The sequence below is a fragment of the Anguilla anguilla genome, chromosome 18 (assembly GCF_013347855.1).
Source record: "Anguilla anguilla isolate fAngAng1 chromosome 18, fAngAng1.pri, whole genome shotgun sequence".
Classification (NCBI taxonomy): Eukaryota; Metazoa; Chordata; class Actinopteri; order Anguilliformes; family Anguillidae; genus Anguilla; species Anguilla anguilla.
Genome location: NC_049218.1, coordinates 17,426,203 through 17,450,727, shown reverse-complemented (window position 1 = coordinate 17,450,727; position 24,525 = coordinate 17,426,203). Strand labels below are relative to the sequence as shown.

The 24,525-nt window shown below is 44.7% G+C and overlaps 1 long non-coding RNA gene across 1 annotated transcript in view; it reads left to right on the top strand.

The window, feature by feature from the left end:
* Window positions 1–24,525, top strand: part of LOC118218386 — a 37,332-nt gene that overhangs the window by 3,335 nt on the left and 9,472 nt on the right. Inside the window, exon 2 of the long non-coding RNA XR_004763403.1 lies at window positions 364–414. This is a non-coding gene — a long non-coding RNA (uncharacterized LOC118218386). The remainder of the gene's footprint in view (window positions 1–363; window positions 415–24,525) is intronic.

Here is a 24,525-nt window from a genome sequence, read left to right as displayed (position 1 = left end):
GAATACAAATATATTCCAGGGTTTCTGCATATACATTAAACAGTGCAGTTCATAGTTAGTTTGGTGGTTATCCATCCATTATTGCATTTATCTCTGACCTGCTTCAGCCCCACTGAAGGTCCATTAGTGAATCCTTCTCCATGGTTTGGGAGACCCAGCTCCAGTAAATTCGCAGAAGACAGGAGAGCTGCAGTCTGACAGCATTAAGGCTTTTTAAAAATCTTTTTGAATTTTATCCTGTAAAATGTGTGTCGTGTAAAGGCCCAGTGCCCCTGCAGCACAAAGAATGGGACTGACTCTTCTTCCGTGTGACTCTTCCTCCGTCTGAATGACCCATTAAAGTTTCCTCCTCTCCGCTTGCAGACTGCTGCCGACACATCATCTGAAGAGTGCCGTACATTTGTGGGATATGAGGTGAGTACATACCCCTCACTTTAAAGTACTCTATGACATAAACCCTATGAACCCTATAAAAAGTAAATATCGACACCCCCAGGTCTGGGGCTGTTTTTCATGGTTTGGGCTAGGCTCCTTAGTTCCAGTGAAGGCAAATCGTAAAGCTACACCATACAATCATGTTCTAGACGATTCTGTACTTCCCCAACAGTTTGGGGGAAGACCCTTTCCTGTTTCAACATGATAATGCCCCTGGGCACATAGCGAGGTCCATAGAAAAATGGTTTTGTCGAGAACAATGTGGAACACCTTGACTGGCCTGCACAACCCCATCCAACACCTTTGGGATCAATTGAAAAGCCAACTGTGAGGCAGGCCCAATCGCCCAATCAGTGCCTGACCTCATTAATGCTCTTCTGGCAGTATGGAAGCAAACCCCTTTAGCAATGCACCAACAACTAGCATAAAGCCTTCACAGAAAAGTATATATACACACACACACACACACACACACACACACACATAAATACATATATTCTTGTAATTACTGCTAAGCGCTCCAGCACAGCTGATTACAGTGATGAATGTTCCCTTAAAGAAGGGGAAGGTCATTATTGGCTGCTTCTCGGTGCATGATGAAAAGCTGATATGCACAGCCCACAGGGACGGGCATGGGCTGTGATATAGGCAGGACGCCACGAGCTGTATTCAGTTCCGCTGTTTACAGAGCAGCGAGCAGTAATCACTCCTGGCTGGCTTAATGGGAATGATGATCTATTGCTAACTGTCCGAGAAAATTTGTTTAGCTTGCGAGCTCACATTCTGCATGTCACCAAAAAAAAAAAAAAAAAAAAGAAGCCCTGTGCTTTATTTTGGATAACGTCCAACGTCGCTTGTGCGTCGCGCACGAAAACCTGCCCCTCGGAGCGCCATGATCTGCCGGGCTCAGAATAAACAAGATTTGCAGAGCTCTGGATGTGCAGTATTTCAGAAAAAAACTGTTCTCTCCGCACTTGATTCAGACGCGTGGTTTTGTGCAGATAGAGCTGTGGAAATCTCAAACACCATAATGTTTATTTTTTTATCTGTCACCGCAGTGCACAAGCTTTCTGAAATGAAGTTAACCTTTGCAGTGGCCTGGAGAACACTCCAGTATGTGTCTCTCTCGCTCAGTTTAGGCGCGTAATAAAGTAGACTGTGGATATTGGACATGCAGAGGTTGTGGACAGAAAAATGGAAAAGCCAATATAAAGTAAGTACAGGGGACCACCGCTGTGGTCAGTACACCCCACATGTACCGTGGCATAGAGTCTATCAGCATCCATAGTTCAGTAGGAGAAATGCAGCAGCAGCACTCTTCATAAGAAAGTCAGTCACCTCTTGTTTGATTGATAGCGATGGAAAATTTTGTGCTCGGCGTTGGTCCATAAATGCTTTATTTTAGTTCTGATCTGGAGACTGGAAAGTTGTATATTGCTTTCTAAGAGTGCACTGAAACTATGCCAGAAATCTGTCCTTCCCTTTTATCGACTGTATACATTTGTAATACTGCATAATACATAGTACTTGCTTAGACCTTTCATTTCATATTGTGACAAGCTGCCAACGCTGGCCTGCTTCTTAATGGCATATGAATGACATGTTAATGTTGGATTAAAGATCAACAATTTTAGCTTTAATACAATATAATGCAGATTTTAATGGTTGCCCTTATGAAAAGAATCACATGTGAAGATAGAGATGATAAAAATACGAAAAAGAAAGAAGTCTTCTCTGAGAACTTTCCATAAATTTGTCAGCTGCTTCACTGGGATAGGCTCCAGCACCCCCCATGACTGTGCCCAGGATAAGCGAGTCTAGATAATGGATGGATAGATGGATGTCAGCTGCTTGAATACCCTTTGGAACTATTGTGATATAAGTAAATCCAACTGTACGGTGGACCTTCCATCATGTGATATTATGAGATTGAGGGATGACTGAACCAGTACATAAGGTTATTGGTTTGTTACTCGCATGTGGCACTGTTGTGATGTGCCTGGACTGTCATATAACATTAGTAAATTGTCACAAATGTCATTAAAATCTTTTTGCCCACGTTGCTGAGAAGAAAACCCCAACACCTATCAAAGAAAAAATGGCCTTCAGTCTTTTAATTTAAAAAGCATTGTCCCAAATGAGCTTCTCATGATTAGCTTGAAGCTATCGCTGTTGATCTAAATTACTCTGGCCTGTTAGTGAACAGAGCCAATCCCTCAGTTTAAATGCGTGCGGGTGCAGTGTGTGCTGCTAGCCACCGGGGGCCACTGTTTCAAAGCAGACAGATGCAGTCGCTGCAGCGCAGGGCTCCGCAGAGGAGGAACGGGAGAACACTGCCCCTCCCAATGATGGCGGCCCGCTCCTGTGCATCTCCATCTTTTTTTCACACGACAGTCCCCAGGAGCGGCCGCCGACACGATTGAAATTCCCGTCGGAGCGCAACCAAATTTAATCAGGAATTTGCTGGAAACAAGCAAATAAAAGCCTACTTTATGAAACTCGCAGGAGAGCCCTAATCTGCTCTCGGAGAGAGCTGGACATGGCACATAATTCTGATGAGGGTGGAAAATAAACATAAAATTTATCAGGACAGAGAGAGGGGGGGGGGGGGAAGCCCAAATATGAATGATGGAGGAAAAAGAGAGTGTGAATGACAGTAAACAGTGTCATTCTCTCTCCCTCTCTCTTCCTCCCTATCTCCTTCCCTCTCTCTCTCCTGGTAAAGGTTTTCCCTTTTTGTCTGCCTCTTCTCTCTCATCTCTTTTTCTGTCTTCCTCTCTTTCTCCATCTTTTTTTATTCCTCTTCTGGTGAAGCTTCCTTCCTCATCCTTTTCCCTCTTTCTCTCTTCTGGTCTCCCTTGCTCCCTCTTTCTCTTTTTTCCCCTCCTCTCTCCCTGTTTTCTTCCATCTGTCTCAGTCTCTCTTTCCTTTGCCATCTCTCTCTCTCTCTCTGTCCCTATATATAATATCTGTACATTGTCATAAAACACATTGTCGTAACCTTGGAGACAGTTCCAGACTTTGATGTGACAATGGGACTCTACATGCAATTCTCAGTGCATAAGACAGTGAGTGACACAGAGTGAGGGTCGGCCTAAATCCTGCATGGATCATTCCGTGACAGAGGTGGGAGGGGACTTCGTCTCCGGGGAGACCCACATGCGTTTGTGATCTCATCTGATGGCGTACCGTCAGCCCCTTACATTCTGTCCGCTTTTTTTCAGACGGGAGGGAGAGGCACTACAAGGGTTGGAGGTCTGACTGCTTACTAGTTCAGGCACTGAGGGTGCATACACTGGCCCTGCCCTCTGCTTCTATTGGGTTAGAACAGCTGTCTTTGTTCTGGGTTCCAGAGACAAGTGCATTATTTTTGGTAGCTGTCGAATCCCATGGTAACCTTCAATGTTTTCTTTTTTATCATATTTTTATTCACTGGATGAACCTGCCTCCCACCCCACCCCCCTCGCTGTCTGAAAGCTGCCGGATGTCACTATGAATTCCATGAATCTTATGAAATATGTCACTATGAAATTGCATACAACATACTATATACAGCGTACTTAGCATGTCAGTAAAAAGTGCAATGGCTTTTTGGACATACTATGTCGTCATAGAAACGTGCCTCTTCCTTTTGGAATGCGTTGATGACGGCCACAGACCTGGACAGACCTGTTGATGGCACACGAGTGGAACCTGTCGCCTACCTTGCCCTTTCTTGAATTTACTGCTTGGCTAAAAAATGGTGTAGCTTTAAGTACGTTACATAATAGTGATTCTGCTGTGTACGTTACAATAAAAACTAGCTAGTTGATGTGACTTTGTGGAAGGAGAACAAAAAAAGATTTAAAATGCAAATATAAACATTGGTTTTAACTACTTGCTAAGCACAGTGAATGCTAATGCTAACAGTTAAATTGTTCAATTCTTTCACCGTTTTGGACTGAACAGCCCACTGCCATTATTAGTGGATGTATGGTTCCTTGGGTTGTGAACTACCATAATGCATTGTGGGATATTCGTGCAAGCGTAGTGTCCAGTGTTTGTATACTATGATATTTCAACAGATGTAAGATGACATCTGGGTATTTTCCGCATATTATTTGATGCTTTGGTTTTGGACATACTAAAAATGTTCACATACTATTTTGGCATGTTAAATAATATGCTAGTATGCCATTTTGGATGCAGCCACTTTGATCCTAAGAGGTTGGCATGGATCTCTCTGGAGTCCAGAGGGTGGAGTTATGAAGGACCTTATCATTTGTGTTTGTGTGTGTGTTTGTGTACATGCATGCATGTGTTTGTGTGTGTACGTGAGTCTATTGTGGATTACATTAACTACCTTTGACAGAACTGGCAAAATCGTGTTTTTTGCTCTGAAGTGTATTCCTTGTGGGCATGCGGGAGCTCTAAACAGGACTCTACAGTGCTCTCATTTTAGGAGCATTCGCTCCTGAAAACTGATGTGGGCTAACTGGGAAAATTGTTCAGGAGCACGTCTATTAATTGGGACGCATTAGTGCATTTTCAACTTAGGTGCTCCTTGGACATAATGTCAGCAGAGCCCTGCCAGACCACATGATGATTCAGGAGCATCATTAAAGGATCGCACATTTCTGTCTGCCTCCGGATGCCTGCACCAAACACCCCCTCTCCTTCCACATTAACTTCCCCTCATTGATCCGCTTTGGTGCACCATCCTGTTTCTATCCAATACCCAGGGCTCGGCAGTCTTCAGTTCTCTTGCTTTCATGTTTTTTTTTTGTCCCGTAAGAATTAGTGTTGAATGGCAGTAGGCATGGAGGTGGGATAGAGGCTATAGAGTGATATCCCTCTCTGAGCTCAGTTCTGCAGCTATTTTGCACTACACAGGATCCTGTGTACAAGGTGTATACACACGGCAATGCAGCTCCTCGGTTTATTAAAGCCGCCTGATTGCTGCCCAGTTCCTCCCCTGCTGGAGAAATGGGTTTAATGACACCCCCGGACTTAACCTGATCTCTCCCAGGCATCGTTCCAGCTCAGGTGGATGGAAATAAGGAGCCTGTGGAAATTCATGGGGTGGGAGTTCTGAGTCCCTCTCGGACTGATGGCAGCGTCTGCATTATCGTGTGTGGTGAGATTCAGAAGAGTGGTGTGTTGTGGTGTGCTGTCGGTTTGTAAGGTTAACATTATGCTTGTTGATTATAAATGGGCCTCTGTGCATTCTTGGTGATATTGCACTTTTGTGTACCTGGGACAAACATAGATATTCTCCACTGCTGTATGGTGCTGTATGATGTTGGCTGGTATTGTCCACACCATACCAGGCCACACCATACAGCACTGGTTCAGTCCATACCACACCACATAATTAGGCAAATGCTCTCATCCAGCAACTTATGGACATGGATATTCTCCGCTTCCCTAAGTTGCTGGATAAGAGCATTTGCCTAATTATGTGGTGTGGTATGAACTGAACCGGTGCTGTATGGTGTGGCCTGGTATTATCCAGTGTGGTACAGAATGGTGTGCTTTGTTTTTTTTAGTGTATTTAAATGCTTCTACTTTCACTTTTATTTGTACCTTGTACTTTGGTACTTTTATTTTGGGAAACTTACTGTGTAAAAGTCAATGAAGCCCAAAACCAATCATAAAAGGGGTTGTGTCAGCTAACCGCCCAATAAAAACAAATCTTGCGCATAGTGGCCTTGCCTCGGATATGATTGGGTCTTGCTGTGATCCAATAATGTTAAAGGTGTGCAGAAATAACTGCTGGGTAAGAAGCAATAAGGAAAAAACTGCAAAAAGGCCAGCAGGCAGTAGGACAGGGCAACATTAATGTGAAGCTGCTGTCAGATGTTGATTGTATATGCAAAACTAAAATGGGGGGAAAAATAAAATGTTTAAAAAAGAGCCTGGGATATGAAATATAAAGATAGCGAGCAGGGCAGTGCCAGAGATTATTAAAAATTAAGGCGGCACCAGAGTTGCTAAATCTGCTTATAATACGCACAGGCCTTGACACCAACCTTTTGGCTCATTAGCCACTGTGGCTATTGGTTTTCCAAAGTCCCTAGCCACTCAACATTTTCACCGGGCAAACTGAAGGAGGACAACTTCATAACTGCATTTTGCAAAATGATTGCATTTGTGGGACTTTATTTCTACCTAACTTGTGAATGTAGTATAATCGAAGTATTGTAAATGGTACAAGTGTCTTGCTTAATTTAAGCTGTTTTCCAAGTCTGTTGATGCTCACATCTGGAGTTATTAAGCCTTAAATGGAACACCCCCTGAAATGACGAGGATTCCCCAGGGTTTTAAGCCCTGAAGTTATACACTGCTGATGTCCCTCATTAAAAGCCCCACCTCTCCCATCGGCAGTAAACCAACCCCCCGGATATAACCCCACCCCCCTGATCAATTACCCAATTTTCTCATAGTAGAGGCCCCACCTCCTTCATCCCTCATTCAGTACCACTGCAGTCATTACACCCTTGCAAATGCCTCATTCGCACACAGGTGAGCTGTGAGGGGTTGTTTTTCTGTTTAAGGAACATTCCAGAGCTCCTGTCCTGTGACTGGGGGACATCAGAGAGCAAACTGTTAACAGATGGCAGACAAGCAGAAGAGTCCCATCATTAAAGCGGTGGGGGAGGAGGAGAGGAGACTTTAACGGGGACTTATTTTTGAGAATGCCTCCCGAGCTCATTAAGATCACATTTATCTTCATTTGGGAGGATGAATTATGATGTTAACAGTGCTGAGGTATCTTAAGTATAAACTGTGCTGTGCAGACACACACGCACCAACACACAAACAGACAAACACACACACACACACACACACACACACACACACGCACACTCACAGCATAAGGAGCAGATTAGAGGGTAGAGTTTGTCAGCCTTTAGAGTGTGTGCTAGCTAATATTTCTCTGGGAGAAGAGTGAAAACAAACAAACCCCCTCCTTATTTCCCCATGCTGGATAATGTTAAAAGTGATTCCCAGTGGGCTCTTATTTCCAAACAGGTTTTTTATTTTGTATTTCTATTTCCCTCATGGCTTGTGAAGTGAAAAACGTATCCAGCCCTGCCACTGAAATAGCGGCTTTGTGTCTGTGAAAGTCAGAGGGACCTAGAGGTCATGCCTAAGGAACCTCTTTGACTTATTTCAGGAAGCTCTAGTTGATTATAAAATGCAGATTTTTGGACTTCCATAAAGTACTTGATGAAGTATTACACCATATAATCATTCTTAATTTAGTGGTGATTACAGGAGCTATTTCAGAGTGGGTTTGAAATTGGCTCAAATGTAGAAGACAGAAGAGTAGGACTCTAGGAAGGATTTCCCAAGGCACTGTGGAAAAGTCCCACAAGGATCAGTGTTGGGAGCTCTGTGTTCCCTTATTTACATGAATGATCTAGAGAGAGACCTTAGTAGCAAGGTAGTTAAACCTGCAGATTATTCAAATAGCGGTGGACATCAAACAGTTTGCAATCTACCTACATAATCCAAGGAGATTTAAACAAAATCCAGAATAAGTGTTTGGACACCTGGAAAATGATGGGATGGACAAAACTGGGATATTTTCCATTTGAAAAAGATTTGGTAGGAGTTGATAAAGGCCTATCAGGACCTTAGCAGTGTGCTGGAGTAATACAACGGCTAACAGGATGCCTGGATATATAGAAAAATGTATTGAGAATAAAGCAAAGGAAGCTATATTGATGTTAAACAATGCCTTTGTCAGATCACACTAACTATTTTGCCCAGTTCTGGGCACCACACTACAAAAAAAGATATCGAAGCTCTGGAAAAAATTTAAAGAAGGGCAACTATAATAGTTTCTGGTATGAACTGTAAAAGCTATGTGGAAGGATTTAAGATGTTTAATTTCTTCAAGCTTATTAAAAGGAGACTACGGGGGAATTTGAGGTTTTTTAAATTCATGAGATAAAAAGTGAACTACAAAACACTTTTTAGTTCATGTTCCTTCAGTAGAACAAGGGGGCATGAGTGGAAATGAATAAAATGTAAATTCTGCACAAGTACGAAAGAATTTCTTTGCTTTCAGTGAGTTTTCAGTTTTAGTGAGTGTAATAGCTTGTCAGGTCATGTCTTAGAGATGGAAACCCACAGAGTAGGCTTCATGCTGTGCTGGATGCTCTCTAGTTTGCAAGTAAATGGCAACTCTGGATTGTATAGCCCGTTCTCTTCACTGTGTGTTCTTATGCGCTTCTGTCTGTGATGGTGAAGGGTATGGGCATGTTTGTGAAGAAGCAGGGAGATAGGTGTGTCTGTGAAGAAGCAGGAAGATAGGTGTTTCTGTGAAGAAGCAGGAAGATAGGTATGTCTGTGAAGAAGCAGGAAGATAGGTGTTTCTGTGAAGAAGCAGGAAGATAGGTATGTCTGTGAAGAAGCAGAGAGATGGGCGTGTCTTTGAAGAAACAGGGAGACGGGCGATATCTGTGAACGTCAGGATTGTGACACGTAATAAGTATTGTCACAAAAATGGGCTGTGCTTCACCATGGCGACCATCTCGGAGCTCAGGGGAGGCCGGGATCACCTGTGGAGAAGTCATTTAATGCGTCTTTCTGCAGGGGAATTTTCCACTTAAACAGCTGCGATGGTTTCCTTTTATTTGCTCTGTTTTTATTGATGCCCTTCGGGGCCAGAGAGGATTCATCCAGCGGCCGGGTGATTTTCTTCTTCTGCGAGACTGCATGGGATGGACGCTTGGGCTTGACTTGCGTGCATTTGGACCATGACTAAACCATACAACTGAAACTGTGTGTGTGTATGTGCGTGTGTGTGGAGTAGCAGGAAAGGGCCTGTGCAGGCTGTGACAATGTTTTTTTCTATGAAGACTCTTTGCCTGACATTGCTGCTGTATCCCAGAGTGGGGGGACTCGTCTACATTTTCCCATAAGGAAGAATATCATTGTGGAAATGGTGTGCCTGTATGCATGTGCATGTGTGTGCGTGCATACATGCATACATGTATGCATGTATGTGTGCATGTGCGTGTGTGCGCACGTGTTTGTGTCTGTATGGGTGTGTGTGTGTGTGTGCGTGTGCATGAATGAGTGTGTATGTGTGTACATGTGTGAGCATGTGTGTGCGCATGCATATATTTATGTGCGTGTATGTGCATGAGTGTGCGTGTGTGTGTTCTCCATTCTTTAGTTGTCTCAGACAGTGTGGCTCAGTGAAGCTTTTGCCCTGCAGTGTGTCCCAGGTCTCCCCTGTTTCTCAGCTGTGTCCAAATGCACAGATTAGTTAACAGGATTACACTGCTCTCCTCTCCACTTTCCGCTGTGCTGGCTCCCGGTCTCCACTCACAGCACCTTGAAAAGCCAGCGGCAGAGATCACAGTGCTCCTTCCCCTGGACAACTCAATCTCCCTGCAATTCAGAGCCCTCCTGCTCCATCTCCGTAATGAATGCCACGCGTGTCTGTCTGTGTGTGTTTGTCTCTGTGCTTCTCTGAGTGTATGTGCATGTGTGCTCCCTGTTGATGAAAACCACCATGTTTTAGTAGTGGAAGTCAGCTTTGTATTTAATTAATCTCTTTAAAAAGCATTTTACAAAACTTGTGAAATATCAGGCTTTGGCAAACCGAATAGGTACTCTAGGATATAAGTGCCAACTGTTCATTTTTTTTCTTTGAGTCTGGGACATGAACGTAGATTAGTTGTGAGAGTATTGCAATTTGCAGGCCTCTCCAGAATGCCAAGGCGACCAGCTAAGTGCGGCAGCGTGTCAGCCATTGTGGGCAGTCTCTCAATCTGGAGGAGCGGCTGCTTTTTCTATCCCTGAATAACTGTTTTGAGGTGCCTGTGTACACTGACTCATTCATAAATTTTTTTCTGTGTGAGAACTATTACATGTATGGACACTGACATTGAACTATGAAGTCTAAGATACCCCTGCCTTTAAAAAAATAATTAGGGTACTTAGCTGTATGTTGCATTCTATGACTGCATTCTCAAATAAATTACTGAAATGTGTGCGTACATAATCCCAGTATTGCAATTACAGCATTGCGTGTCTATAAGTTCAAATCAGAGAATGAAATAGGATTTATGTAATGCATCAGATACTATGGCATTAGAATCTACATATCTAATATTCTCAAAAATAATTAATATATATGTAATATACATATACATCCATGTATGCATGTAATATATACAGTACACCTGGTACCGCATTTGATATACCTGATGGTAAGATCTGAGGAATGCTTTGGTGACTCAGAGTGTGGGGCAGTATGTGTTATACTAGCAGCGGGGGTGTGTGTGTGTGCGTCTGTGTGTGTGGGGGGCGGGGGGTCAGACTGTATGATGGGTTTTATGGCTCTCTGAGCTCAGTCTGGGCAGCTGGTGCAAAAACTCTGATTATTTTTTAATTATCAATGGCTATGCTGTTCTCTTAATTGAACCTTTTAAGAGTGTACAATTCGATTAAATCAGTAGCGCCCTGTTTTGTTCTTTCTCTCTTCTCCCTCCCTTTCCGCAGCAATGGCTTACCGCGGCTGTATTGAGTTTATTATTAATAAGGGTGATGTTAATTAGTTTTAATTAAGTCCGAGGTATGCAGTTCTGGGGCCAAACGTAGCTAGTGAGCGCAGAGCTGACGGGACAGGCGACGGGCTTTTTCAGGTTCCTTCGAGTCTTTGCGGCGAGAGACACCGCCGAAGGTCACCACCGATGAATCTGCCATCTGCCCAATCGAGTTTATGAGCTAGAAATGACACTTACCTCTCCTACCCCCATAATCATCCTGTCGGAAATAATTTAACATCATTTCCATCAGGCCCTGTCATAGCGTAAACATTATTTTAAAGGAAGCAGCCCAATTGGCTACTCTCCTGGGGGGGTTAGCAACATACCTACCACTTTCCTCTAAGTGCTAACCGTCAGAAAAAACTAGGAAAGCCTGTGTCAGTCTAATTCACACTACGCTCAACATACAGGACAATTTAATAAACAGCAGTGCACTGAGAAACTTTCTGAAACCAAAAAACTCCAACTTAACAACAATGTTAAAACAAATCAAGCTCTGGTACCACAGAATAAATCAAAGCATCATGTTATTAAGCTACTGGGCAGTGAATTGGGGCTGCACTCTGGCACAGTATGTAGACAGAGTTAATGATTTTGGACAAACTCAAGCCCTTAATGAAGGTCAGGCCACAGGCTCCCAAGTTTTCTCTCCGTGTATTATAAGGACAACAAAGAGCTGACTGAGCAAACAGGCGACCAAGGAGAGGTAGGAGCTGAGGGGCTCTTCAAGGGATCCTTGCAACCAGGCAATCATTTGAGCATATTGCGCCAGGAGGCTGGGATGGCCCCCCTGCCCTGTCAGTCAAATTTGATTGGAGTCCAGCTCCCAGTGGATCAGGCTGAGATATGTCAGGATATTCTGGGTGTTTAACTGGCCGGTGTCAGTCACTGTAGAAGTGGAGGAAGGTAGAGGGAGAAAGAGAAGAAGCGAGAGAGAGAGAGAGAGATATGACCGGGGAAAGAAAAGGAGAGAGAGCAAAAGAGGGGGAAACATTTCCCCGCTGATTAAAATGATTCAAACGCCGCAGTGGTATGGGTATGCCAGAGGCCGGATAAGCACAGTGCTGCCCTCATTCCCTCTATTGCCCACACAAACAGAGTCCGGGGAGACTGCTTTTAGATCTCTGCTTCCATCCTCCATTGCCCTCAAGTTGTTTAAAAAAAAAAAAATCTCTTTAGCATTACCATTATTAATGCTCAGGTTGACTCCCCGATGGTCAGCTTGGCCCTAAGCCCCACCCCTCCCCTGTGACTCAGAGCCTACGCTGGCCTTGTCACCTCTCATTCCGATCTTAAATCTCAATGGGGCGTCAGCGGCCCCACCTGAGCCCTGACCAGCGAGGGCTACTTCTGCCAGCCTCTGACAGTAGTGGCTTTTCTAGATCTTTCCGGAATGGATCCTGACAGCAGGGGGGAGAGGTCGATCAGGAACTCACCCCCATCCGGCCGCTTGGGCGCAGAGCAAAGACCCCGGGAATCTGGCTCTTGTGGAATTCACAAAGCCCGTCAAAGCGGGAGCTGGTTTTTGAACAGCAGAAGAGCCTTTGAAGAGCGCCGAGTGTTTGCACCCATAATCCTTTTCACTGCGTGCAGCCGCGGTGTCTGCAGGCCGTTGAATAACTGCTTTCGCAGAAGAAGGGCAGTATTTCACAAAGAGCACTTTATTTGAGCAGGAAAATCAGAAGGAGTAGACCTGCAAACATTGAGCTCATTTATCTTCAGCTTCTGAAACTGAGGAAATTTGAGGGGGTGGACAGGATGGGGACTGATTCATAAATGAGCTATGGGAACGCTCCAAGCCAAAATACAGCACCAGCAGAGACGTGGAGGATGTGCGTTTAAATAACTCCATTCCCAAACACTCCCTTAGCCTCCTTTTTACTGACCTTTTCTAACTGGTTCAGAACTGGTGTGTGTGTGTGTGTGTGTGTGCGTATGTGTGCATACGTGTGTCTGTGCATGTGAATATGTGTGCAAGTGTGTGTGTGTGTGTGTGTGTGTGCACACGTATGTGTGTGTATATCTGCGCATGTGTGGGAATATGTATGTGTGCAAAAGTGTATGTGTACATGCTTGCAAATTTGTGTACTTTTACATGTGTGTGTATGCGTATGAGTGCGTATGAGCACGTGCTTGAGAATGGGTGTACATGTTTGTGTGCATGCTTGAAAATTTGTGCGTGTGCCTGTGCATTCTTGCATGTATGTCTTGTATGTATGTAGAAATGTATGTACGTATATGAGCTCGTGCATGCAAAATATGAGTGTATGTTTGTGTGCATGCTTGCAAGTGTGTGTATGCGTCTGCGTGTGTGTCTGAGTGTGTGTGTGTGTGTGTGTGTGTGTGTCTGTGTCTGTGTGCGTGCTGTGTGTGCACGTGAGTATCTGTGCATATGTGAAAGAAAGAGCTTAAGGGGATTTGAAGAGGCAGGATCATTTCCTGCCGTAGTCTCTTCATTTCCCTCTGTGCGCATCACTGAAAACACTGTCCTGCTGGGAAGCCATCTTATGTGCTTCAGCAACATACTCCACAAACAAGCAGATAGAAAATAGATTTTCGTTGCTTGATTGTTCTGTTTCCATCCATGCCTTTTTTCTATCAGGGTTCCATAGGAGCACATATTTATAGAAGCTATGTTTCCATAGTATCACAGTTCTGTACGAAATCCACCTCCGGATACTTTCATATAACCAGCCCTGAACTGATTGGATGGACTCAAAATGTACTCGGCCACGTCTTTTCCCTAGGGACCCATCCACTGAGCCTGCCAGAGGAGGATGGGCTCCCCCGCTTCAGTCAGAGTCCTCACAGGGTTTCTTGCTAAATGCTATCCAGGGAGTTTTTCCTTGTCACTGTCGCTTTCGGCTTGTTTTGTGGGGGTTTATGCAGGGGTACACTGTGCCAAATTATTTGTGAAATGCACACTATAAATAAAGATGTAATTGATTGATAGGACATTATTTAGTTCATCTTCTGTGGAACCTTAAAGCACTTCCGTATGTACCCCTCACCTCTACCTCCTGTGTGTAGTCCACCCATGCACTGAGCACTACCTTTCTGCTGTGTGCAGTCCACCCATGCACTGAGCACTACCTTCTCCTGTGTGTAGTCCACCCACACACTGAACACTACCTTCCTGCTGTGTGTAGTCCACCCACACACTGAACACTGCCTTCTCCTGTGTGTAATACACCAAAACTAGCCTGCAACTTCACCTGTGCTTACCTTTATCCAGTGTCAGTTTCTAGCCCACATAGCCTTTTTCATGTGTCTATTGCAATGTACACTTTCACCTCGATCTACTTGGAACTAGAGTTTAGCAATGTCTCTCTCACACGTGCACACACACACACAGACCCTCTCTTGCTTCCTCCCTCCCCCTCTCCTTTACAGATCAGTATTGGGGGGGTGGGGGGTGGGGGGTTGTGGACAGGGTTGGCAGTTGCAGTCGTATCAGCTTGACCGGGCGTGCGGGGAGAGGTCACTGATTATGAGTCCCGCTCTATCGTGGGTGACGTATGACAGGGGACTAAATCACCGGCTCCTCCCGGCCGACGCCCTCCGGGCACCGCGAACGCGGGGGTGGAATGGAGATAGCAACCTCTGCGCTGTACCGAATCCATCACCGCGGCCATCAGGGTTCACGACCCCTATCACCGTCTGTGGAGAGAGCTGTCGCCGAAGGCAGAGGCCTAGACGGGACCCGATAAGAACCCTCCTCACGAACAGGCCAATCAGAACAGCCACTCACCTTCTACGCTGTCTCACCAGCCAATTAGGAAAAAACCTGCTTTATTTAACATTAGTGCACAGGCTCATTTGTACCCAGAATATGATAATCATGTAAAGATCATCTTGATTCTCAGAAACAGTCAGACCCCTTTCATTGGTTAGTAAAGTGTGTGGGGGGTGGGCACACAGAGGAGAGCCAAACCAAGCGATAGAGGTCACACGATTGGCATCGCTTGAGTGGTCTCACGTGAACAAAAGCTTCTTAACTTACGATATGGTCACTGTCAAAATGCCAAGGCCTTTTGATAATGATGGATCATTATGAGATCCTTGGATGAGAGGTAATGGCTAATGCTTCACTGAGAAGGCTATAGAAAATGCATGCTTTATCACAGATGTTTCATTCTAACAAAATATTCAAGGAAGTTGTTGGAGCTATCAGTTTGCACAGAGGAACAATCCTCAGGCATCATACTTTTACCTTTAATAAATCAAATCATTTAATTTTGTTTTTGCCTATTTGACTTATTTTAGGGTTCAACTCATTTTGGAGAATAAACAATGACACAATTAGTGTTTAGTATTTCCATTGTTTATCAGGCAGGCTTTGCCATTCGGTTCATAGAGACAGAGGGAAAGGGATAAATGCAGCCAGGGGCCTTTCTTTAATTGTTTTCTTTGCAAGCGGAATCTTCTCTGAAATTAATGGTTTCTGTTTCCCTTTGTGAAACAAATGACCAAAGTGCTGCTGGAAGAATGAACCCACACAGTCAGGCCTAAATATAAGAAATCAGCTGCATTCTGGATCTAATGGAGCGTTGGATTGTTCCTGGAGGATAAACAGCTCCCCTGTCCATCATACCACTGTAGGTGGGGGTTCTTTAAGTGCGCTACCTATGCCCTCCACCAGGGGGAGACCACTCTATTACACTTGCATAGTTTTGCTCAGAGGCTTTGTATCCCACTCAAGCAGCATAGCTGAATGATTTAAAAAAAAGAAATAACTGGAAGAGTGGCCTCCATGATGGCCCTGTCTGTCTGTAAAAAGGGACAATCAACCTCCTGAAATCTTTAAAAGCCCAGCCTGTTTGTGGGCTTTATGATAGATTCACTGGATGGCCTAGTTTCAGTACACTAATTTCCTGCGTTTAATCAATTCAATGCAAACTACCACTCTGCTGAAAAGAGTGAGATCAAAAGCTCTGGCCAGTGTTCCTGCAGTGAAATAATGTGCCTGGCTGCGGCTGCTCTGGCCTTGTGTCCTTGGTTGCACTTGTTTGAGAACTTGTTCATGAAAGAGTAACGCTCAACGTGGGCAGATTAACACTGTTTTCCAGGTTAAACCAGAGCCGTCTCTGAAGCAAATGATTACTGTGGTGCTCCATGGGACAACCTTAAGCAGACAGATACCATTTCAAGAAAAAGGGAATAAGCTGGTAATGATGAGAAATAACTGACCTGTGACGAATATGGAAATTCGGAAGAACATTTTAGTCATGTGCTGTACAGGTGTGGCTTTAGTCATGTACTTGTGACTTTGATGTTGTGGCAACTCTTTCAGTTTTTTTTCTCTTCTTTGAAGTACAGATGATCTGTAAGTTGCTCTATTGTGCATTTGAAAAAATGCACAAGAAATTAAAGTCAATAAATCAGTCTTAGCAAAGACTAATTTGTATGCATTGTAATTGCAATTCCTATATTTGCATGCAACTATTTTTTTTATATTTTAAAGTGTATTTTAGGCTAAGTTTTAGCTTTCTTTCTAATAGCGAATAAACCAGTTCAGACCGATCTTAGGTAAACAGTTTGGGGCATGAGGGTTTATCTGTAAATGTAAGCCATAATGTAGCCAGCACTGCACTTTTTGGATTATCATGCTGTTAAGCATAACAGTCATCAAAATAAGCCAAAAGACAAACAAGGTACTGTCAACGATAGTTGCCCACAGTGAAGGTCAAAGAACGAGAGCAGCTGTAGCTCGGGAAAAGGAAAAAATGTATATTTTCGTCTTCGCATGAAATATTCATAGAGGGAAAATCTCCCTGGGAGAAGAGTGCAAATGAAATTCTTTATTAGACTCAGAAGGTCTGTAGCGGTGGTCATCCTTCCCTTCACTCCTTCATGGAGGGCAAGGCTTGTCACTTCCTCTCTGTTGCCGCGGTGATCCATCCTGATTGACGCCCATCTCAAGGTCTTCCCCCAGTAATGAGAGAGGCCATTTGTTTGCCATTAACCTCGCGATCCCATTGAGGGTCAAAGCCTTTGCCGGGAGACGCTTCACGAAGCTCCAGGGTCAGAGTTCACGGTCATGGCACATCCTCCACACGATGCTTTCTGATTGGCTGCTGGAAAAAGAGGGAACAATGGAAATACAGCCTGTAATGCAAGTGAAATATAATTAACCAGGACAAAAACTCAAACATACACACACACATCCATGGGCACACACCATGCACAGATTAGACACTCCTCCTTTCATTCTATATTTGTCAGTATGAGAGAGAGAGAGGCAGACAGAGAGAGACGAAGGGCTCGACCTGCGTAGGTCATCATTGTGGGACGAATGCGCTCCCCTTCCCATGAGCCCCTTGTGATAAACTCATCCTTGGAGCAGCGGCGGGAGGGAACACTGAGGCACGGGGAAGCGGTGGCGGTAATGGCACAGAGCGGCTCGCCGTGTCGCCTCCTGGCACCTACCGGGGAAAATAAAGCCTCCAAGATTGATCGTCCGCCTCATACGAGACACGAGGCTGCGATTCGAAAGCCGCACTGAGGGAACTAATAGTTGACATTTTTTTCTGAAGGAGAGGAGATCAGACGTGATTTATAATGATTAAGGGGTTAGCGAGGAAGAGCAGGGGAATTCCGTCGTTTTTAGGAGCAAACCGCGCCGCTTTGAAAAGAGCGCTGGGCGATGTTTCACATTACGGCTGTAATGAGAGTCGCTTATGCGCACGCAATTAGCGCCCCCCGCGATGATGAGATGACCTTGCAATCGGGGAGGTGCCTGGAGATTCTCGCCGTGCCGCTTTCTGTGTGTGTTTGTGGGGGGGGGGGGCTAGAACGCATGGCATTGTGGGTAGAGCGTATGGCACTTGTGTGCTCTGCTCTACCTTCTGCCCAGTTGGCACAATTGTACACAGAACTTTTCATTTTGTTAGTGATCATGTGTGGAACCAATCAGTCTTTTGCTGTGGATAGTGCTTTGTTTTTATATAAGAGCATAAATTAATATAAGAACTGATATTTTCATATATTGACAAGGATATGGAATTCAGCCTATTTAGCCAGCTGTATCAAGCAGTGAACCAAACATGGTCTTGAATAACAGTGTGTAATTTACTTTAGGTCATTTCCACAGGTAATTTAAATCATTTCTCCCTTGTTTGGCAGACAGAACTCTCACATATACTTCCTGTATAAAGTTTCTGAAATTCTAAACAAAAACCAGACAGGAGAAACTTATTAATTGGAGGAGCTGAGATGGGGAGGGGAGAACTGGGGTTTCTGTACTATGTTTTAAGTGTTTAGGTGGATTTTTTGGGCAGGGACCAGGTCGATATTGGATAGCAGCATCAGCTTTTCTTGGTGCGCCGACAGGGAGATAACTTGAGCTATGCTAGCAGGCTGTCTGGGTTTCATTTAATTCAGCTATCTATGCATAACTGGGACCCAGGGTTTGTTATTTTTGGCTGTGGATGCAACCCAAAGTAGTTGTACTGAACAGGAATTAAAGTTTTCATCTAGAATCCATTTTGCCTAACGTCCTTCGCCTCTTCATCCATGTTTGGACTGAGTCTGACCCCACACGGCGTAATATTTAGCTTCGTACATCCATTTAAAAATGGCTCAATTGTATGTGTTTGTGTTAGTATGTATCTGTGTGTGTGTGTGGTTTGCAGGCTCGTGTTTATTTGTGTGTGTGTGCATGTGTTTGTGTGTGCGTGCACGCGTATTCCCATGTGTGTGCATTTGTGTATGTGTGAGCACATTCCTGTGTGCGTGCATGGGGGGGGGGGGGGGGATGGCTGAGGGGAGAGGCGGAGCTGTTTGCCTGATGTTATGAAAGGAGTGGCTGTAAACACTCAGTGGGGGGGGGGAGGGGGGTGATGAATTGGAATGGGACTGAGAGGTAAACGCTGTTAGGCGTGAGGTGCTGTTTACTGTGGAGAGGGAATAGGGTGCAGATGCACTCAGCTATTCATCTGCATTAGAGGCACTTATTAAAGAGGCAGCAATTTATTTTTTCTCTTTAGCTAGAAGAAAAGAAAGGAAAATGTACTTTGGAAAGAATTGATTTTGCAGAATGAATGGAGCCAATGTGGTCTAATATTTATCTCCACTTGATTAACGGCACATTGCGTGGCGGGCAAACTTAATTTGACACCCTCCATTCCTCTCTCTCTCTCCCTCCCTCCATTCCTCTCTCTCTCTCTCCCTCCCTCCATTCCTCTCTCTCTCTCTCTCTCTCTCCCTCTCTCTCTCCCCCCCACACCCCCTCTCTTTCTCTCTCTCTCTCATTCACTCTTTTTGTCCTCAGGACTTCCTCCGAACAGCCCGGGCTCTCTGAGATGAGTAACCGCCTCATCGCCGGGCTTTATTGTGATCATCGTTATAGGCCGCAGATATGCATGTTAAATGCCTCCCGCCCACGCCAAATCTGCTTCAATAAGTCAGCGAGGCAGGCTCCCGTTCCCGCCTGGAAGCCCACGCAGCCAGCGCGGAGCCCGCGGGCGCCTTCGCGGAACAATATAGCGCGCTGCGCAGCGCAGCCATCTGTCACGGGCTGGCTTCGCCTGTCAGCAGCACCGCAGCGAGGCGCCCGGCAAGGTCCACTCTCGGCGTCTCGCGGAGCGCCCGGCGACGCCTTAGTGCGCTACCGCCACCGCCGTTCGTTACCACGTAGTCTGCTTCGCGTGTTCCGTCACGGCTGGTTCTGCGCGGTCGAATCGCAACTGGTTCTGCTGGTTCTGCGTGTCCAAATGGCAATAGGTTCAACATGTTCAAATCAGAGCTGGCTCTGCATGTGCTAACTGCAGTCGGTTCTCTGTGGTCCAATCGCTACTGGTTCCGCATGTTCGAATTGCCTCTGGTTCTGCATGTTCTATTCGCAACTGGTTCTGCATATTCAAATTACAACCAGTTCTGTATGCTCAAATCGCAACCAGGGCCCCTGTTTCATGAAGCAGGATTACGGAGTTAGCTGGATAACTTCACTGAGTAAAACCTGGAACACTCCCAAATCTGGACAATGGACTGAAGTAAAAAGAGCGGCTCCAGGTTTTACTCAGTGTAGTTACCCGTCTAACTCTGTAATCCTGCTTTGTGAAATACCCCAAATTCTGGATGATCAAATCACAACTGGTTTTACATGGTCAAATTGCAACCTGTTCTCCATGTTTAAAGCACAACCTGTTCTGTTGGTCAAATTACAATATATGGAGTATTGCAGTGTTCTCTATATTGCAAATATGGAGCCCTGTTTGATACTGCTAAAAACTTGTATGTTACAATCACCACATCTCTATAATGCAATCAGTGCCAGCTCCACATGTTCTTAAGATACCATGATATCAATGCATGACATGCTTTGACAATTGGTCACTGAGATATAATTATGAAATAAAGTTTGGGTTTTTTTATGTTCAATATTTTTGGCATTGCGCAACAAAAATATGGAATGGTTAGAGAGGGAGCGCGAGAGCTGCGGCAGAGCCAAAATGTCTCCTGTGTGTCACCGTAGTCCCTGCCGCTGCTGGGATACATAAGCCTCTTTAATTAGCTGCTTAGTATTGGCACTTTACAAGGTGGTGGGCTGTAGCTACAGGGGGTCTCAGCCAAAGGGCTGCGCTGTGATTCATCCTCTACATTATTAATGGGGCGGGTCATTATTAATGTGGGGGGACAACTGACTAACCCCCTCCCCCCACACACGCGCATACGTACACACACACATACACACACACACACACATCAGCTAACAGCACTGCAGGCGTACAGAATGTAATCCACCACCAAAGACAATGAGATCATTAGCAAAGCTTTTATAATTTTTTAATTCTCTCGTGGTGAGAGAGATATTTTACAATCATGATTTACTACTAAAAGCTTGTACTAAAGTTATATATACAGATATGTACAGATGTCCCTACTGCACCTTATCTGTTAGCTTTGAGGATACTGGATGCTAATTGCAGGTTTCATTGCTGCATGCTACTGGTTTACCTGAGTTGACACAGCTGATGTAATGGCAGTTCCATCCAGCTAATGCTAGGGGTGGGTCTGCAGTAATAAATGCTACCATAAATATTACGCCTGGCACCAAACCCGTGGAGCATACGTACCGAATGAGAAATACATTCTGGAAATATAATGTTTAGTGAAATAGCAGATGGTTTCCAAACTGTATTTGCCCCTTTTTTTCCCGTCGGTTTGTGGGCTGAGCAGCTGTGTCCCTGGAGCCGCCGCAGTGCGATCTGCATGCTCACACAGGGCACTGCGGCTGCTGGGCCATAGCATTGCACTCGCTCATGTGCCAGGAGCTGTTTTACAGGCTGCAGGCCACTTAGTCCCATAGGAGAGAGAATGCATGCAAAACACACACACAAGCATGTGCACACACACTCGCACTCACACATACTCACACACAAACACACACTGCTGATATTGGGGGACTATTAACACCAGGCTGGCCAGTGAAGGATGAGATCCCTTTCTCTATCCCATATTCATCTATATCTCCTCCCCCAAGATTTCTTCCCACTTGGGAAGAAATCTTGCCATGTTTTCTCATCATGTTTGAGTGTTTTTTATTCCCAATGGGAAGTTTTCTCCCCTCACTTTTTGGTCGTTTGAGGGTTTCAGGCTGTCTGTTCCAATGTTTCAATTTTCTGCTTTTCTGTAATACATCTTTGTGACCATGTTTCTGTAGCAACCACTGTACAAACAAAATCGAATTGAATCCCCGCCCCCCCCCCCCCCCCGAAGTGGGAGGAGCCAAGTTATGTACCAGGCTTGAACCTGCAAAATGCAGCATCTAGCCTGCTCCCCTGGCGAGCATATCTTCTGCTTGAAAAACTTGGATGTCCTAACAGATATTTTTTTGGCAACAAAAAAATACAGTTAGTTCTAAATGTAGTGCAGTCATCAGATTTTGGCTGGAAATGGACTGAATTAATCTGAATTGCAACCAAACCCAGAAGACCTAAGACCACTGAAAAGATGAACAGTCTCCATAGGATCTTGCTAAGACATTTCTTTTTCTAATATGAATTGGAAGATGTGTCAGCAGCTTTCTCAAACTGGAAACAAACCACACTTTTTTAAAACTACCATAGATAAAATCTACAGTTGGATCCTCGTATCATAAGCTTTAATAGCCACTGTAGTAAAACGTCTTGTTTTACTATTCAGATCTTGCTTGTGGCCCAATAGCATCCATGACAGAACAGTAGTCTTAGTCATAACCATTACTACTGTTGCTGTTGTTTTTATATAACCTGCTATTTGTTCGCCAGAAGATAAGTGCATGCATCACGCTCTATATTTGTCTCCTGGCAACTCTCATCTGTTCTTTGTGCATCCGTTCGAGAACTGCTGTGTGCCGTTGTGTGTTTTATCGCCATTTCCTCCGAAGAAACACAGGGATTCTAAAATTAACATGGACCTGTGTCAGTTTTAAATGTTTATAAATTGGAAATGGAAAGCTTTGCCGGGAGAATCTGAAATGCATTAGATGCAGGCGTGATGATGCTGTGTCTCCTCTCTGTGGTTGGGAGGAATTCTATTTAGTTCCCCATTGCTTGAATCCTACCACCTTTCTGTTGCAATCACAGTAACTTCACACTAATATGAAACCTGCAGAATCTATTCTTGTATGTATGGCTGTGGATGAATCATAAACCCCTTCACAAGTTTTATCCATTTGGAGTTGGGGTCAATTTACAGTCATGGTAGAAGTCATCAGCCAGCAAACAAAATCTACCAGAACCCATTGGTGACTGTTTAGCATCTTGCACAGGCTGCTGGCCACTGTTGTTCTTGCATTTTACATTTGCTGTTTGTCCAGTTCCATTAGCTGCAGGTCAAAATTTTGACCCAGCTGTCTTGTAGTAATGCTTGATAGGTAAATGTGTCTCCTAGCATTTGTGTTTTTGCTACCGAGTGCTCCGCTGCGTTAAATTAGTTTAAATTTCCCCACTAAGTGGTCGTTCATTAAATAAAACGACGAGATTAACAAAAACCAAAGCGACTCAATTACATGGCAAACAATGGGACTGTGTACACTGGAATGGGATGCACCCTTGAATGGATACTTGCTACTAAATCGTTTACTCACTGCACTTTATCTCTGCGACAAAGAGGTTCTCCTGCCTGGGAAAGAAGCTGAACAATGTAACAGTGTCTCATTGTTCGCTCCCCATGCCTTGTTAACAAGCTTTTCTGTAACTATACTTGAAGGGTATGCCCTCCCCCCTCCAGAGTAGGGTGTGCGGGCTGAGTTGGGTGCATTGTGGCGTGTCAAGGCTCAGGTGGAGGAGAAAAGAAACACAGACTCTCCAGTCACATCCTTATTCACATCTCAACTGCAGCAGATGAGACTGATATGAAGCTCCTTTTCTCCAGAGCTCTGCCACCCTCACTTCCTGTCTGCCAGCAGGACCAATCAGTGCTCAGTCATATGCATGCACACACACATATGCAAATGTATGCTCACCCACACACAGCTATATATATATATATTCCAGTTTCCTCCCACAGTCCAAAGACATGCAGATAGGCATGGTGACTCTAAATTTCCCATAGGTATGAGTGTGTGAGTGTGTTAGTGAATGGTATGTGTGCCCTGCGATAGATTGGCGGCCTGTCCAGGGTGTATTCCTGCCTCTCGCCCAATGCACACTGGGATAGGCTCCAGCACCCCCATGCTCAGGATAAGCGGGTATAGATAATGGATGGATGGATGGATATTCATATTGAAGCAGTGAAGCTCATTATACCACCTTTACCAGTGAATGTATTACACGTAAAAATGGCAAGATGGCAACTATATCTATTCCACAATTCATCATCTGGAACATATTTTGAATCATGTAATCAAATAGCTTGAATCCATGATGCATGATGTACTTTGTTTAACCTACAAATTGCAAAGGTACTGATACCTCTGTCTATCTAGTCCTGAAACCTTGGGGTAGGGGGTAGGGGGTGGAGGGGGGGGGGTTGGTTGTTGAGCAGCTGATGGGCACAATTAGCATTAAACATCACTCTTCTCACTGTTCCTTCTCTCACATATCTTGTTTCTGTGTGTCTGTGTGTATTGCCGCATTAGCGCACACTCACACGATAGCCCTTCTAGCCCTTCGTGCGCGATCGTAATCAGAAGCCGCAGAGACAGCGCTGTGAGAATGCAATGACACTTGACAGGGGAATGTTACTGGTCTGCAGGCCGTGCAACAGTGAAGTCAGAGGTCTGCTGCAGTAAGCCCTTCTAGCCTTCATGTCACATCAGGGCTTTTTACAAATATACCAATTAGAGACTGAACTGACATGTCCTTTTTTTGGTTTTCCAGCTGTATGCTAAGAAATTCTTCCTGCCAGAATATTGACTCCAGGCTATATTACATCCTGATTAGCTGACGCCCAGAGTGTATGACTCTTCCATTGGCTGGTTCCTTAAAGAGCTTTTCCTGTTTTTGGTTAATGCTGGTTAATTTGGTTCATTTCATTTCATAAAATAAAAAAGAGAGACTGAGAGAGACAGAGAGACAGAGACAGAGGCAAACATGGTACAGAGGAATGAAGG